This window comes from Melozone crissalis, unplaced genomic scaffold (genome assembly GCF_028551555.1).
Source record: "Melozone crissalis strain CALT ecotype California unplaced genomic scaffold, PUWL_Pcris_2 ptg000006l_1, whole genome shotgun sequence".
NCBI lineage: Eukaryota > Metazoa > Chordata > Aves > Passeriformes > Passerellidae > Melozone > Melozone crissalis.
This window is the reverse complement of record NW_026535784.1, coordinates 14549870-14568423: the sequence shown is the minus strand read 5'-3', so window position 1 is coordinate 14568423 and position 18554 is coordinate 14549870. Positions and strand designations below refer to the sequence as shown.

Sequence of the window (18554 nt, the reverse complement as noted above, 5' to 3'; positions counted from 1 at the left end):
ATAAATATCTTCCTATCTTTCAAAAATTCATGAGAAATTTAACAGATATATTAAGAACAGCTAACCTTCGCTCACTGCTGCCACTTGTGGAATTTGCACCTAAGCACTAAAGGCAGGAAAAAGAACACAAACTCTCCAGGAGTCTACTGCAGGTTTTTAGAAAACCTTCTCGTGCAGGAAGACTCCCTCTGCCAGCTGAAAGGCCAGGACTGACCAATTCCTTTATAGGCTCTACAAGCACCAAGAGATTTCCCAAGTTAGACATTGCTCTTGGCTGACCTGCACCCAACTGAAGATCTCATTCATGCCTAAAACCCCTGCAGGAGGCCATGGCTGCTTGTCCCTTAGCCCTGAATGTTTCCTTCTTAAATCAAGTTTTTTTTAAGCCAGATTAGGTGAGTCCCTGTCAGAATGATGACATCTTCATAGCTATTTTGCAGGCAAATCCTTATGAACATCTTATATAGGACATCTTCCAACAAGCAGGAAAAGAAGAGGACAAAAATGTAAAAGTTCAGAAGCTAAGACAACCTGACACTTACTCTTTTGCAAATGTAAAGGTCATGGCAAACACACCTTAGCCACTCTGCAGGGACTTCTAGAAGTTAAGATGTGTGTAACTTCCTTAAAGCTGCACCACAATCACTAAAAAGCCATGGCAAACACAGCAGGAACAACAATCTTTGTTATGGCCACGCTCACTGAACATTTACATTTCCAACAGGAGTGAATCTCAAATTAAAGCCCTTGGTTCCTAGAGCACAATGCAAATCAAGAATCAAAAGTGAAACTTCAACAAAATCTAGACCACAAGCATGTCTGATACCTGTTATGACTCCATCCTACTAAAATGTAGCAATAAATTGCAGTTTCTTATTTATTTAAAGCATGATGAATGCAGTGAGTGTTCATGTGACCGTTTCAACATGAGCAGCAAACTCTTGCTGGATTAGCAGAGCTTGCAATTAGGTCACATTTGTATGTCTCTTCAGTGCCATCAGAGCAAAGTGCACATTTTGTGAAAAGCAGGATATTTTTCCACTAGTCAAGCTTCAAAAAATGTGGGATGCATCTCTGCAAGAAAACACCCAGGCTCACTTTATCTCTGAAACATGTTCAGATATAACATTCATAAATGAAAGCTGGAAGTAGGACATGTTGGAACAGAAATAACTGCATCTCTGCTATGTATTTAGATTTATTTCCAAGAATAACTTTATTACCATAAAACTGCATAGATTTTTTTTAACATCCAGGTCTAATTTCAAGCATACTGTAACAATAAAATTTTACTAAAAAAAAAAAGATTCCATTTTTTTAAAGCTTAAATAGGAGATAATCACAAATTGACTTCAATTACCAGCATCCCAATCTCACACAGCATTCTTTTCAAAGAGTTTGATTTACTACCTTTAATACTGCTTAGTATCTTCTCCCATTCGTAAATAATTCTGCTTTTATATATACCCACAAAATTTGACTGCACATACCTGAGAAACACCTGTGAATTCTGATCCAACAGAACTGTCTGTAAACTGTGTACCATTTAGTGAAACCTGGAAAAATAACAAGAGATTGGTTACAACAGTTGAGTTTATTGCTAAAAGAGCTTTATAAAAATTAAACAAAGTCTTCCTCAGTATCTGAAGACTGATACAACAGCTTTTGAAATTTGAATCATCGACTGCAGAGACAGAAATCTGCTTTTCTTTTTTACAAAAGTTCTACAGATGCAAAAGTTTAGATTTTCAACTTTTGCACTATAGCTGTTTCAGTAACAACTCTGAGCTGAAAGAACTGATACAGGAAAACAGAAAAGTCATAAGCAAAACTGCATTTTTCCTTCAGTATTCGATTGCTTGCATTTAGCTTTTGAACTTCCACTGTAAATCAAAACAATTAACAAAGATTCCTGCCTTTTGAAAGCTGACTACCACACTGCTTAGAAAAATATGCAGTGTTAACCAGAAGAGTTTTCCACAGCAAGGCTCCCAGTGGCATTCAGCTACTCCAGTGCAGCAGCCTCCTCCTGCCCCAGGTTATAACTCACACAGAAACCTCTGAGATCTCCTCTACACAAGTGCTGCAGAGACTACACCAGACAGCAATGAAATGCTTTTTACAAGCCCCAAGTGCTCTCTCACAGCACTACTTGAGGACACTAAATCAAGAGTAAAGTCAAGACAATGTATGAATTCAAGTCAGTGACAATGAAGAGCTCTAGATCACACCAACTTGAAGAAAAGGCATTTCATTTTTAAAAAAATGCAAAAGGAGAAATAAAGTCAGACAATTATTCTAGTATCTCCTTCTTGAGCCCTGGTTGAACTTTTGAATTTCAGACATCAGTTCTCATGCTTCTGTTCCACCTTTCACATGCCTTTTCTAAACTTTTTTTTGCCCTCCAGTTTCCCACCTATTGCTGTTGGATATTAGTGTTTCTAAGACTACTCTAAAGACCACAATAAAACCAGTATGTCTGACCAAGACCCCCTCAGGTCTTGCATGCTGTACTGACAGGATTGAGAAAACATTTCTGCCCTGTACCCAAGCCATAAACTCTAGCTGGAGCTGTCCTCAGTGCAAAGGAGCATCCTTCACTTTTATACACTCACAGCACTCCCAACAGCTCAGTTCAGAGACAGGGACATTATTGCAAAGCCACTGCCTTCAGCTGAATTTTTCCAAAGGCAAAGTGGGGATTGTCAAATCACTGCTAGAGAAAATGCCAATAAGAAATCACACAACTTCACTTCCATACCCTATGCTATCTTTCCATAGTAGATATTTAAGAAAAAAAAACCTCTTATGCAAGCCAAGCATCTCAGGTCTAAAATTAGGGGAACAAAAATGCTGATGTGGAATAAGTTCCCTATTTTTATTCAGACACTCTCCAAAAAGTGGAAAAAAAAAAAGGTTGTTTGATAAAAAGATGTCTTCTTCATCAAGAAAAAACATCCTCCAGTCTGGAGGTCCACTGGTTATTGGCATTCATATACATTAAGAAATAAAAAAACCACTATGAAAGTTTAGAATGAAACAGTTTCTGCAGCTAAAACCAGTTTTTGAAGAAAATGAATAAAAAGAGAAATTCATCCAAAGACATTACTTATTCATTAAAAGAGTACATTTACCTTCTTTACATTCAAGACAGTGATAATGAGAAATACATGAGCCTTCACACTGAAACATGCAGGCATTGAGTGACCAAGCTGAGGTACTCAGAATGTTACAAAAGTAAAGACAAAAAACAATGGCAGGTTTTTGTTATCCACTAAATGTCACAGGAAGCCAAGACAAAATACTGAATATCAGGAATGACTGCTTCATGGAAAGAGCTGTCAGAAAAGCCATCTCTTGATCCTAAGCACTGTGCAGAATTTGCTTAAAAATATTAGTGCAACCCTCCCCCAGAATTTAAAGTGACCTAAATATCTGCAGGAGGAGAAAACACCAAGGAATTTAAAGAGAGGAATTAGACAAATAGGAGGCAACAAAGAGAATCATCAAAAACTTGTGTGTAGACCATGAGATATAAGACATTGTATGTGAGGCCCACAAGAAACATAAAAATCACAAAAAAAGAAAAGACTTAAGTGGGGATGAATAATGATGTGACAGGCAAGGAAGGAGATGGCTAAATAACATATTAGAGAAAATATTAGAAGAATCTTGTAAAAGTTGTCCAAATGAGGCTTAAACAATAGCAAGCTAAAACCAGAAAAAAAAATACAAGACAGTCTCAAAAATAAATTAGGGAAGGAAAAAAGAGCATTAAAACTACAACTAAATCATTTCTTGAGACACATAAGAAGCAAGGAGCCTGTCAGGATTGGTAAGGGTACAGCAAGTAAACAAATAGAAGCATTAAGAAAAAAAGCTTAAATAACCAAAAGTGAGGGGAAACCCAGAATTATTTTTTGCATGTTCATTAGGGAGGAACTTAAAGATATTCTCCCAGTGAAAGGCCTTCATGGACTATGCATTAGAGGATTTGTTTCAAAGCAAACACTGCTAGAAAAAAAAAGACAAAAACAGTACAGAGAAAATGGACAAGTGAAAAATTAGCAAACCACCAAGAGTGGATGACATTCAGCCAAGAGTCCTAAGGAAATTCAAGGACCTCAGAATTGCACTAATAATTTCAGCATGTTAATGCTTGCTTTGTGCTTCACTGGTACGAGAGGAGCAAACAACTGCTTTTATTTATAATTTATTTATTTATTAAGCTTTCAAAAGACAAACTGCAGTTACCCGAAGTCTCTAATAAGAAAGTGCCTGAGATGACAAAGTCAGCTAATAGCACTAAATTCTTCATGTAACTAAAGAGACTGTGGAGAATGGCAGAAGAACCATCCAAGATTGAGTTACTGTGCCATATGTTGACAGATGTAACTCTGTGTGCAGAGAATTCAAGTGGAAGTGACAAGCTAGATGCTGTCACTCCTGGATTACCCTAACTTTTTTATTTATTTTAAAAAGCCCTATTTTTTCATTCTTGAGTTTTTTATGATTTTAATGTTTTGTGTTTTATAAAGCTATTTTGTGAAGGTAAATGCCATAAGGAAGGGTGACATGGATGATGAGGAACATCTGACTCTCCACAAGCACTCTTCTCTTCACCATAATGAAAAGTGTGTGTGTGTGTGTGAAGTATTTCTGTTCTTACTATGAATTTTATTTACAATTGAAAATATATAAGGAAATATATCTTGTGTTTCTTGGAAGTTACTGTCACACTAACTCACCTTGATTTTCCTGGAGAATAAGACATGCAACACCTTGGCACAGTATAGTTCATGGCAGAAAGCATGAAGAGAGAGGGAATCCCAGTTTAAACAATACAGCCTGATTACACCAGAATGACCTTGAAGAAGCAGTTGAGCAATTAGAAAATAAGCACTGAGAGAGTGCCACAATTTGCTCTAATAGCCTGTCACTACTGCAATCAGACCTCCAGGAGGCTGAGTGACACATTACTAGACAACACACCCCCATCTGCCTCACAACTGAAGCCTGCTGAAGACACACAAACATCATGAAAGCGAGAGTGATGCAAGATCTCAGGAGAGCTCAGGAAAAGAAAGGCACAGGAAGGAAATTTAGATTCAATTCGCCATCACTGAACCCTAAACTGTCCAAAAGAAATGTGAGGCTCAAAAAAAAAAAAAAAAAAAAAGCAAGATTGAATCAAATTTTTTCCAAAGAGAAACAGCAAGGATAAATTGTACTGATTTCTGATTTTCTCAGGTGCATTAGGAAAGACAGAAGACAGAAAGATCAGAAAAAAACCAATGTTACCAAGAGACAATGACAGCTACACTTACTTGTACAAGGTCCAAATATAATAATTGTATTCCATACCACTTGAATCAATTACCTTATTTTTATATAGGGAGGTGAAGAATCAAGTTGGCTGAAATCAGTCAGTGAGTACCTGACTAACACTAAAGAAACCAGCCTGCTACCCCTCCCCAAATCCCTCCAGATGTCTTGTCCATGCCACTTGTTCTCCTGCCTGCATTTTAAAGCCAAATCCCATTTGCCATCGCTATGCTGTGCTCAGCCTTGCCTCAGGCACCTGGAGCAGCTCTGCTCACCTCCCACTGCCATCACCCACCACTCTTTGGTGGCAGCACTCTCAAGTCCCACTCTCTGCTCCAGACCTGCCACCCTGCAGCTCCAGTGAAGCTCTGACTTGGGCAGGCTTCAGTCACAGCCTGAGCTTTCTCTCCTCTTCCAGCCACAGCTAAACTGGTGACAGAACTGCTGCTGGCAGCTGAGTGATGCTTACAAAATCCTAAGTGACTGCAGATATGAAGAATGATTTATTTATGCCTTTAGTTCAACAGATAGCAAACAATCTGATTTCAGTAAGTGAAAATTCAGGATCCTTCCCCCCTAACAGAAACTGATTTAATGATAAGCCATTGTAAAAGTCAAATGCCTGGTGGATGAGGGGAAAGAATGATGACAAATGTATCAAAGAGACATTCAACAGCAGATAACAAACAAAATCTGATTCTGGACACTCCAGGAATGGTAAGACCTGTGAAGGTGCACAGGAGGATTATTCTGCACGTGCACTGTAATTCTCTCCATTCTCTGGCACCAAGCACTGTCAGACAAGACACCATGCTGGCCAGACCTGTAGCACAGCAAGGCTTTGGGGTTTGCTTCAAACACCTCTCCTGAACACAGGCAGGAGTGACTGCAGCCTCTGCAAAACATGTATTACAGCACTGAAGAGATATTATGATGTAAAGCACAGCAAGTGAACTATCAACACTTATCCCTTCCTTAATCCTCTTTTAAGTCCACATTATACCCAGTTAACATCTGGTACAACCCAGTTTTTTAGAGGAACAGCAAACTGGATCAGTTCTACTTGGCAGCATCATCACTCTTGCCAATGAGATTTCATTTCTTTCAACGTACTGATTATTCTTCATCTGCTTAAGAAAACCATGAGCATTTTAAAGGCATAGAAAGGACACTACCAAGAGACTAAGCAAAGTACTGCCTGGTTTCTCACAGAAAAGGTTGTTCCATACTCTGGACACACCAGTGTCCAGAAATTAAGAAATAAACTGCTGTTTTGTAGAATGGAGTGTACAGACCCAAAATGCACCAAAATGCCATAAGCCCTGTAAGACATCAATTACTGCAAAACTGAAGCAAACCAAAGCATAGTCCAATAAAGCAGAACATACTCTAGAAAAAAAAATTGTGTATTCATCTTTTTTTCATCAAAGCACTTGTTGTTAAGGATGCTCTAATACTGAAAGAAACAGTCCAGGAAGATCTTGCAATCAGATGAATGATTACCCAGAACTACACCCAAGAATCCTCTTGGAGAGGATGAGCACATCCAAATACTTATGTTCAATACCAATACAGCCAAGAAATGCAGAAATGTCCTCTATCACAGCATGGCTGGGCCTGCTGTGCTCCAGCTGGGCTGGCCCAAGCTCACTGATGGTCCCGTCCATGGTCACCAAAGTCTGACACCCAAGTGGAGGTGAATAAAAGCCCCAAACTACAAAGGGCTTTTGTAGCAGGAGAGCATGACCTCAAAGAAAAGTATACTAAAATGGTATTTTTTAACAGATCAAAGGCAAGAGTTTTCTTCCTAGCACTGGAGCAAGGAGAATGCAAAATTAGCATGCCCGAGAATGGGCCAGAAAATAATCAGTAATATACAACACATTTCCAGGTTCATTAGCATAGCAACATTCAAGCAGATATCAGAGTCTATTATTATTAGTTTTGAGGAGAAAAAAAAAGTCTTTTGCCAACAGTTATATAAAATTTGATTTCAAAGACTTCTGATTCAGTAGCTTGAAAATAGGTAATGTTTGATGAGCAAAAGGGAAAAGCCTGGGAGGTTCCTACTCCAAATATAGCTATGGTTTAGTGTGAAGCATGTCTTAGTGGGGGAGGAATGAATAAAGACCACCAGTTAGTTTTATTAACTATAAACTTAAAGGATGAACAAACTAAATAGTATCCCTTCCTGATCTAGAAGCTGCAGTGCTTTGCTTAAGAAATGGACAAATATCTGGATTTTTCATGCCATAATCACACATCTCTAGTGACACTGAACAGAATGCAGTTGTACATCCTAACACAGAGTTGCATGCCAGGGAATTCTCAGGATTATATGAGAGACACTGACAGATAAAGTGGTTACTGATTATTTGCAACAGTCACCAACAGGGAAAGTTGTAAAGACTTCCTATGCAGAAAGATCCTTAATTTTACTAAGTGTAACAAAGTACCAAATAAAAACCAACATGAATAAAGACAAGGTGATAATAATTTAAGTTCAAATATCCCTATTAAGGCAGCCAACACTTGATCTGGCCAATTGAGTAACTTTGCAGACTATCAATTCATTTTACCAAGCATTCTGTCCTTGGCATTAATATTCACAAACACCTAAATTATAATTTCCCAGCCTCATCTGCATTATTCTAGTACACTCCACACTCTTGAGATTGGAAATGCTTTAATGAAGAAAAAAATACACATAAACAAGTCAGCAATATCACAAGTCAGCCCTTGGTGCTCCTTTGAAAAGCTACTGGACTGGACATAATTTCAGAGAACCTTTAAATCTTCATGTCAATTATCAGGATATTAAAAAGTGAAACCTGAGAAAGAAAAAGGATTCCAAGAAGAGTTACATGACTTTTGTGACTATCCTGATATTCAGACTTTTTAAAAATTGTGATATTACTCTCAAATACAGATAAACCAGCTTTTGGATATGAAATAATTTAGAAGTCGGAGAAACAGAAGTTGCAGAAGCTGAACAACAGTCAAGAGTAAAGGGTTCATGAGAAGCCTGTCAGAGCTCCAAGAGCAAAAGCTCTGCACATGAATACAGCCAGCATGCTGACTCAACCCTTATTTATATTGGCATCTAGTGCACAGCACATCTATGTTCCATAGCTATAGTATGTAACAGAAATCATTAAAAAGCAGATTTGCTGCAGAACACCACATGAGAGACATCAACCAGCTGTGAAACCAGCAGGTGAGTGGTTCATGCACCATCTTGTGCACACACATTTGGATGGGGCAGCTTGGAAATCCTGTGACTGTAGAACACGCCAGCCCTTTCCACCATGCTCAGCCAGAGGGAATTACACAGTCAAGGGCTAAACGCAGGAAATGACCTATGGAGATGGAAGGAAGAAGAGAGACAATGCTGAGTCTAAGAAAAGATTACTCATGTAACTTGAGAATTCACACTTGCTTTGTTTGTAAAGACAAGCAAGAGACAAACATGCAGAGCAGTTACACTCTACTCCTAACCCAAACACCTGCAAGAAGCTAACAAGGCTGTGGTTGAAGTCACTCAGTTTAGCCCTCAAAAGGTGAAGTGTGATATAACTTCGTATTAGGGACAAGATATTAAGATAAAGATATATTTGGCAATAGACACTCATCCTATTAAACCAAAATTAGGTACTCCCTATCCAAGCATTTTCACAGAAAATGCTTACGAACCAAACTGTTTCTCCTCTGAACTGTACTACTGCCAAAATAAACTTTCTAAGACCCCAGGTTAAATCCTCATAAGCCAATATAATTAACAGTCTTCTTCTATGAATAATGAGGAAAATACAAATAAAATCAACATGAGGTTTCAATAATTTTAGTGACACTTCTACTGTAATTTTAATCTGTTTTATGTAATAACACTGACTTCCAGTGTTTTCCTTATTAAGTAAAATCACACCATTACAGAATCTGACTAACCTGCAAGACAGGTTCTCTGAAGGCTTTTCTTCTTCAGCAAGTCATGTTATTAAAACTTATCACTGGGCTTTAAGTAAACATAACACTATTTTCATAGTTCAGTAAAAACTAGTCCTAAAGTAAATTGTTGATGTCAAGCAAGCTGACAATCAGAGGGTGGGGAGGCTTAATCTAGAAAGCTCCACTAGCTTGCCTGTAGGTTATGAAGCACGTGAACCATGAAAGGCTCAAATCCCCAAAATTATTCCTCTCCCCACACCCCCAAGATCTCAAATCTGAATTGAGTGATATCCTTTAAGACCTTTGATACTAAGTCAAAATGCCAATGGAGGTTTCAACAGGAACTGAAATTATTTCAAATTACACTTTTTCCAGTTGAAGTCTTTGTTTTCATAGAAGTTCAGTCTATGGAGAGGAATTACAGAAGGTAAGTTGCAGGTATACACAGGACTTGTTCAAAAGTACCAATACTTTCTTTTAGCAATAATTATGAGTTAAGAGTGAGGTCAGGGTACATGGGGAGGCTGTCCCTATCTCACCCATTTGGGAGATATCCTAAATGACAAGATATCAAGATACCCAAGATGACAAGTGCCAACTACCTTCCTGCTAAAACTCAAGTCTAAGATATTTAACAAACAAAATTTTTCCCCAAAGGATTTTTGTAAGATGTGTAAGATTTTTGTAAGATTAAGTATTTACAGACTTATCACAGGGGTGGGGGAAGAAGGATAATCAATCACTTGTACACAGAGCTGTATTTCAAAATGAGGCATATTAGTAGTCTGAGAAAGTTTAAGGCATCTTTTCCTCCACAGTTTGCAAAAGTGTTCATCATGCATTGCCAGCTTCTGGAAGAGCAAGTGCATGGATGACTTGTAAAAGTCTGTGCAAAAAAGGTACATAATTAAGTGTTTGTTTTGTTTTTGTTTCCCAGACATACACAAAACCTTCAAAAACAGAGCCGGGAGGAAGGAAATCAGACAGCATTGGACAATGGAGAATTGAAAGAAAATCAGTTCTCCCTCTACTTCAGTTCTGTAAGACTGAAGTCCTCTGAAAATTAAGTAAAATCACCACCTCTGGTAGATTTACACAGAACTGATTATTTACCCAGTGCATTTACTTTTCCTTTGGATCCTCAGTGCTAAAATAAAACAATTCTACTGTAGCACAGTAATCAGAACAGACTGAAGTCTAAATAGCTATTTAAAATTCACAAACCCATCAAACCTGGACTGACAAAAATCTAGACTCAGAAACACAGCCATCTCAAACTACATTATCTACACTGCAAAGAAAGCTAGACAAAACTCCCCAGTTAAAGTTTTTTCCTCAGTAGTACCTTAAAAAGACAACTGTGAAGTTGTACTTTGAAAAGAACACAGATACTGTTACTCTGTAATGAGTTTTAAGGAAGCAACATCTATATTCTGTGCCATTCCTCCCACATATTCGTCAATAGCACACTTGGTTTTCTTTTAGCTGAATCAACCTAAACTACATCCTTCAGGAAATGAGAACCTCTTAGGAAATAAGGAGTCCACAGGTTATAGTGCCACAACATGAAAATGTTAGCACACACAAAAAAACATGATCTCTACAGGAATTGGGAAGAATTCACAATCCAAAATTAAAAAGATGAAACTCTGATGAGTATCCTGTTATAAGACAGAACAACCTATATTCACTAAATTTTTAAAATGGAAGTTAAAGCAAGGTTGTACTCAATAAGTTTCTCTTATCTACTCCACTTTATCGAACAAAGTCAAATGACTTCCTTGGCCGTTAATCTGAATGATGCCAACTTTAATTACTTATTCCATGAAACTCACAGATGGGTATATTCATCCCTGCCTCAACCACTGTCACAGAACTCACCTCCCCTGCTTCTTTATTTTAAAAAGTCTCATGTGACAACTGATCACTATCAAAAAATACCCTAAGGAAAAAAATTAAGAAATAAAAAGTTGTTTTGTAGAATGGAGTGTACAGACCCTATCAGAAGTCCCTGCTGTGTTCTGTAGATACTCTTGAGTTGAATTCCACCATTAAAACCAAACCTACATAAACTGTAATTAAGAAATGTATCTAAGTGCTGCCTAGCACATGATCTCATGAAATTTGTCTTGACAAAGGCCAAAGACCTTCCTGAACTAACCACTGTTGGGTGCTTTTTCCATAAGACATGATCTGGCATAGCCCCTATTTAAAAACTGCAAGTAGCAAATCATCTCTAAGAGAATTAATCTAGGTTCAGAATCAAACATCAAGTAGTGCTTTTCATCATCACTCTTCTTTTGTTATGTATTCAGATGCTTTTAGCTGATGAGCCATTTTCTCCTTATATTCCAAGAAATTGGAAAGGGTTAGAGAACAAGTCCTTGGAAGACAATTACATCATCCTTCCTACAAAATACTCACAAAAACTGGTAATTCTGGAAGAAATCCCTGCCAGATACCCAATAACCTCCCACTTGACACCATTGTGAAGAGATTGTAAAGGACCAAGATAGTCTTTTTTTCTTTTCTTTTTAATTCACAGAATATTGTGCACCCAGACAGAGGCCAGCAGCACACCCATCCTAGAGGTGACTCTACCTAAGTCACATGAAATTTGGCAAGGCTTCCATGAATACTGTTTGCAGCATATGAACAAGTACTGGGTTTTGTCAGGCTCAGAGTTCTGATTATCCCTCTCTGCATCGCTACATCCCCTAGAAGTTTTATCAATATAATTTCATGTTTTCTTCCAACGCAACATAAAAAGAAAACCAGCACTACCACAATTCCCTATAACCCACTAGCAAACCCATTACTGAAGGTTTTCCATGACAAAAAGCTGTAAGATCCATGTCACCTGGGAAGAAAAATACTCCTACTGCATTTGAAATCTAACAAGCTGAAGTCTCCCTTACTTTTTCAAAAGCAGTGAACAGTAGGTGCAGTGCTGTCCCACCCTGAGGACAGAAGTGCCCAGCTCTCTCCATGGCCCTGCCCACATCCCTTCTCAAGAAGATGTACATGTCCAAGCAAGGCTTAATAACACCATAGTGAATCCTACTGCAGTCCCTGGTGGTTTTTTAATTCCTTCCAGCAGAGATTACTACAGCAGAAAGCAACAGATCCCTGATGCCATGAAAAGTACCTATGCTTGCAAATCCCAACTTGTCATTTGATCTTCCTTTGAACCTAAAACCATCTGTCTTATCTTAGAAAAATTTGAGAAGCATTAGAATCACAATTTCTATCATGCTTACATTTATAAACATATACTAGAAAAAAATACCTAACATCTACCATACAGAAATATATATTGTACTGCAAGAAATGAAAGATTTTGTCCTTGGGGAGCAGGAGGAGGAAGAGAAACCTAAACTTGCACTTTTGCCCAACTGTGAAGCTTTACTTTGCAAACTGCAGCACCACTGTTTGTACAAATGGCAGCTGCAGCTGATGAGCCACTCCTCTTAGCATCATAGAGGAAAAATTCAGTTCCACAGTAAAATAAAATAATTTTGGTCATTAAAAGTAATTTCTAAAAATATACATTTAAGTTTAAGAGAGTAAGTTAAAACATAACTTAGCATAGAAATATAGCCTACTTAGGCTAATAAATAATGACACTTCAGCAAAGAAGTGGTGAAGATGGTAAGAATCACAAAGTCCCACATTTTGAAGTAAAAATTAAATATCAGTCAGAAAGCTGCAAACCGTAACATAAGCTTGTGTTCCTCTTATGTCTTCATTTTTCTTCAAGAAAATGTTTTTAAACAGAACAAAATTAAACCAGCTACAATACACATGAGGCTATCAGGTCATAAACTGTGTGAAACCAAGACAATGCCTATACTTGTGCAACCAATTACTTGGCTAAATAAGACCATTATTCAGATTAAAGCCAGTAGAATTAATATCCTTTTCTTCTTTGTATTTTGCTTTGCATTGATCTGAGGTACTGCATGTAAATTAAGACTACGTTACTAGAAATTGGTTCTTTTTAAAGAAGTATAATCATGCACATGTATATTTAATTATTTGTATTGATGATTCTGTAATTTCTTGTCTTTCACTATATTCAATTCGTTATTCACAGTTTACATTTCCAACTGTCAGAATTTTTCAATTCCTATCACCAAATCCAAAAATTGCATGTCCTAAAGGTGCATTGACACTGACAAGTGTCTCGTTCTGCATTTGCAGCCAAAGAGGCTTTCTCAGATTAATCCTCTATCAGGACTGGGAAGTAAAAGGGGATTTTGTTATACCAATGGCTGATGCTCACCACTGCAACTGTGAAAAGGAAACATGATTGCAAGATGCATCACACTGTTTTCAAGAGGAAGGAGGCATTAGCGCTGCTTCACAGCCCTCTGGAGGAGACCTCATTTGGTCAGCCACCCTCCAGAAATGCCTAAGTGGAACAGACATGATAACAGCCTAACTGGGCTGTCAGCAAGAGCCCTGCCTTGTTTAGCTTAGCAAAGCAATTCAGGTCTCTGCAAGGGTACTGGGGATGGGCAGAAAACAACAATTAAACCAAGGACAGGGAAGCAGAGTCAAGTGTCCTGGAATACACTCAAACTGAAGGACAAGACTATCAGCCACAGCACGAAGCAGAACTGAAGATATGGACAGTGAAGATCTATTTCAAATGAAGTTGAATCAGCTAGTGAAAGGCATTTTACATATTTCTACAGATAAACAGAATCAAAACAGCTGCCCCAATCCCTTCACATTTTTATCACCATTCACATGAAAAAGCTTTGCAGCCTCCCAAATACATCTGCAACTCAATTGTAGTATCAGAGCTGCCTTTGTCTTCTGGGTGCTCTTTTCAGCAGCAGGGGAGAGGGAACGGAAATTTGTCTACAAGAGTTTTTACAAAGCTCTTACATATCCTGTAAAACTGAATTTAAAATAAAACAAAAAGAAAAAAAAGAATAGTATTTTGTATAAAGGTATGAACAATTTGCAAGGTAAAGCAAACTTGAAAACCTGAAATCAAAATAAAATCATAGGGGAAGGAAATCAGGTCTTTCACTGGTGGATGTGCAGGAATTCATTGTATTTCATGGCTTTCAGCACAGCATTAAAGGCTATCCCCGAGCCGAAAGCAAAATGGCAGCAAGTATACAAAATAACAGAACTAACTTAAGTGCAGACAAGCTTGGACTTGAGTGAAAAGACACTTGTATCTGTAATAGTTGCATGTGCAGCTACCAAGAACCCAGGCTTTCCAGTAAAAAAAGGGAGGGAAGGAAATTGTGTTCTAATTACACACATTACAAATTCTTTAGAAGCACATACCCCTTCCCACATGCAATACTTCCCTTCTTTGTAGCTAAATATGACACAGCAGAACACAGCCAATCCACCTCCTACCAGGATTCTGTCTTTTCTGTTCTAGGAATATGTTCAACATTTTCCCAGTGATTTTGCAGCCACGTGCTAAAAAAAGGCACCAAAAGCTAATAATGAACATGATTTAAGCATTCATTTCCCCAAATACAATGAGGAAAGTGCTCTGAGCAGGTAGTTAAAACACCCCAAAATTCTCTCAACTAGCCCTGACAGGTAACAACCATACATATAAGCTCTTTTCCAAGTCAGTTAGAGCTTTAATCTGTTGTTTCAACTTCAATACTGAACATGTAAAATTAATAGGATATAAATAGAAATAGAAACATGTAAAATTAATAGGATTACACAAAACCAACCCAACCCCAAGATGTGCCTTATGAACAGTAGAAAGCATTCATCCAAAGGCAAGTTTAAGATGTGTAAGAAAGACAACATCTAGGAATTATCTACCTGACTGTGTAATTTCCATGCTACAACTGCAGATGCCCTACTCCAGGAATTATGTTACAAGAAAATGGCCTCACTTGTTAACTGTTAAAGGGTTAAACATGCATCCTTCTGACAGAAAAATCTCATAAAGCATTAAGTAAAGGCACATTCTGGACATGGGAGAGGCCATTTTCCAACTGATTCACCAGTGCAATTTCTAAAACTAGCCATGTTTTTCCCTCAACAGAAAAAAGAAATGTCGGGCAAATTATATATGCTGTACTAGCATATGACACTGACAGCACAAGCCAGAGAAATTCTCTATTTCTAAGCCATTTCAATTCTGCAAAAATCAGCATCAGTAAGAAGCAGAGTCCGAGTTTTAATAGTTAAGAGCAATCAGCAAAATGACCGAAGATGCAGCAAGTTAGCTTCAACATCAGAACTGCATTGAAAGGCTGTGTTTCTAATAAATCATTACAAAGTTAATAAAACTCCAAGTTAAGCTAATAGCCACACAAGATTAGTCCTTCTACTTCATTATCCTCAAACTGCCAAGCTCTCAATGCTCACCATACCCACATATATCACATCACTTAGTAGTTTCTCCTGGCCACGTGAAATACACTGCTGAAACACAACACGCGGTTTGCTTCAAGCACCACCATGGGGGGGGAGCAGACATTTACTGAATTAAATGAGGAAACATGTAAAGCTTGAAGTCTTTTGACCCAAATTTACTGCTGCAACTCAAGAATCAGAGATTAGAGTGTCCAAGAAGTCTGTTCAGCTACCCCTCACCAAAATGCAAAGGTGTAAACGGCAGGAAGATAATGATTTCAACACACATAGAAGGAACTAAAAAAGAAAGTGGCATCTCCAAAACTTTCAAAGTGGCATCTCCAAAACTTTCATCTGGAATGTTCCCTGACCCAAGGATGAAAAGGTTACAATGATACAGTAAGACAAATTTATGTCTTGGACTGGATTTGTAGGAACATTTGCCTGTATTTCCTATACTGAGGGAGATTACAAGGAAAACATACAGGGCCCATAGTTGTACATTACAGATTCTTAGAAACAGGTTTTGAGATTTGGATTGTGGGGTTTGTTTTGGGGGGGTGAGGCATTAAGGAGAAGCAGGAGGCAGCTGAACCAAGACATCTGTGACTGTTAAGTCTTTAAGGCAATTCAATGGGAGACTGCAAAAGACAAAGCCAAGTAAACAGCTGTACCAGACAAAACACCATAAAGAACCAGCTGTATCCTGGCCCTACTTGGGTGCATACTGCTCCAGATGTTCTTTGCCTCTTTCAAACCTGAGAAAATAAAAGCTGCTCAAATGTCAATCACCACACTGGTTACTCTTCGTGGAAACTACTAACAACAACTGAGAACAAACAGGAAGCTCCCAATCAGCTCTCCACACCCCAACACTGTCAGGAACAAACTGTCCTTGCAGACAACCCCACAAATTTGAAAATGCTATCAAAGGACAGCTTTGGCTTCTCTGACCATGTGATGAGGGTCTGCTGGTAGGTGACAATGTACATTACAAGGAATTCACATACAAAAAAAGCCTTCCCTGGTTGTCAGCTTGAGGGAAGACTGTTTTTCACCAGGATGATGAGCAAAACGTTTGCTCATCACTAGGATGATGATCAAAACAAAAGATGATGCACCAGAGCAAGAGCCTCAAAGTAAGCACAAGTAATTATTCACAAAAGTAAATTTCATAAATCCAAGTAACCAATCCATCAGTCTTAGACAAATGCACACTAATGTATAAAGCATAAGAAAAGGAGTTGGAATTCTCTGAATGGGAATAACACAATGATCTACTCCATAAGAATCCTTTTCCCACTGGAACACTAACAGAAAAAGGATCCAGTCAGTTCACCAAAAAACACAACAAACACCTACACATGCAAACAAAAACCCAAACCAAACAAATGCTGAGGACTGTTATGCCTGATACCCAAAGGATACAAGAATCACAAATGCAGAGAGAGGTATCCTGCCAGTCTGCAAATAATAAAAAGAGGAAAGCACATGAGTGCTATCAAGCTGCAAGCTTACCACAGACCATCAAAAAAAGGCTAACAGACAAATATCCTTTCTGAAAGGGGAAAGAAAAACCTGTAATACTTTTTGTTACAAAGAGATAAGAATCTAGGCATCTACTGGGAATGGATCAAGGAACGTTCATTTTTAAAACACAGAAAGCAACTCAAGACGCTTCCTTTAGCTGTAGCAGCAAGAAAAAAGTATTTGACAGTAAACAATAAGAGTTGCACTGGAAGTAAACCATCAATTCAATGGTTACTGAAGAGGGAAAGGAAGGAAGAATAGCAAGAGACAGATTTCACATCACTAAGAGCTCACAGATGACAAGTCTATGGGAAGGAAGAGTTAATTCTCAAATGACACAATAGAAACAAACAAATTCAAGAATACCAAGCACAGCAAGAGAATAACGACTCAGAAAAAGCACATATGAATGCAGCAGCAAGCATAATGGCAAGAGAATACGAGGGACAAATATGAAAGGCTAAAGGCACAAAACGAAAGAATTCTTACTAAACAGCTTGAGGCTACTAAGAAATCATTCTATCAGTATACTACTACTACTAGAATTTCTCCATTACTGAATCTCACATATTGATGAAGAACAATCCTCAAAGAGATCAACTACAAGCACATGACCAGCACAATTAGAAAAAGTAAATGAGTAAAAATATCCACCCAGAATCAACTGACTATTGGAAAGAGCCATACTTATATTTTTTCCAAGTAGGCCAGATCTGATAGCATTCAAGAAACTTCCTCAGGAAATCCTTTGAGCCACCTCAAAATCAATAATCCTATATTTGAAAACTCATGGAGGATGTCTTAGATAATTAGTTTAGAAAGAGGCAAACTATTTAAACCCTTTATTTAAAACAAAGAAACAACCTCATTCCTCAAAGAAAACCCAACCCTTCACGAACAGAAATAAACAGACAAAAAAACACCACCCAAAAAACCTCCAAAAACTGAAGGAGAAAAAAGGATAGTGAAGGTAGAAACACCTGAGGAACACTGTCTTCAGTTCCTAGAAAAGTCAAATATACCCAAACAATCTTTTAAGCACTTAGATGATATGGAGAGAAGGAACAGCCACCTTGGTTATGTCAAACCAGTAAAATTTACTTCAATGAAAGATTTACACAGGGGAGGAAGAATAAATGTCACGATTTACTTGATTAATGTCTTTGACGGCCTTAAGTACTGAAACTTTCTCATGACCAAATTAAATAGCAGGATCTTGACAATTACCACAAATTTCCAAATAGTCCTAAGTGACTATATGCAAAAGAGGAGTCAACAAGGTCAGGCTGATGGAAAGAATGAATGCTACCTTGGGATGCATAGCTTATGTGACACAGGACATAATCCTTTCACCTAATACCGCTCCTCAGAGTCTCAGAGGGACAACTACAAGTCACTCT

The 18554-nt window shown here is 38.0% G+C and overlaps 1 protein-coding gene across 1 annotated transcript in view; it reads right to left on the bottom strand.

Moving 5' to 3' along the window:
• FAM193A (family with sequence similarity 193 member A) overlaps positions 1-18554 on the bottom strand; it is a 76696-nt gene that overhangs the window by 43810 nt on the left and 14332 nt on the right. Inside the window, exon 2 of the mRNA XM_054292610.1 lies at positions 1491-1556. The gene's annotated coding sequence lies outside the window, so the exon portion shown is untranslated. The remainder of the gene's footprint in view (positions 1-1490; positions 1557-18554) is intronic.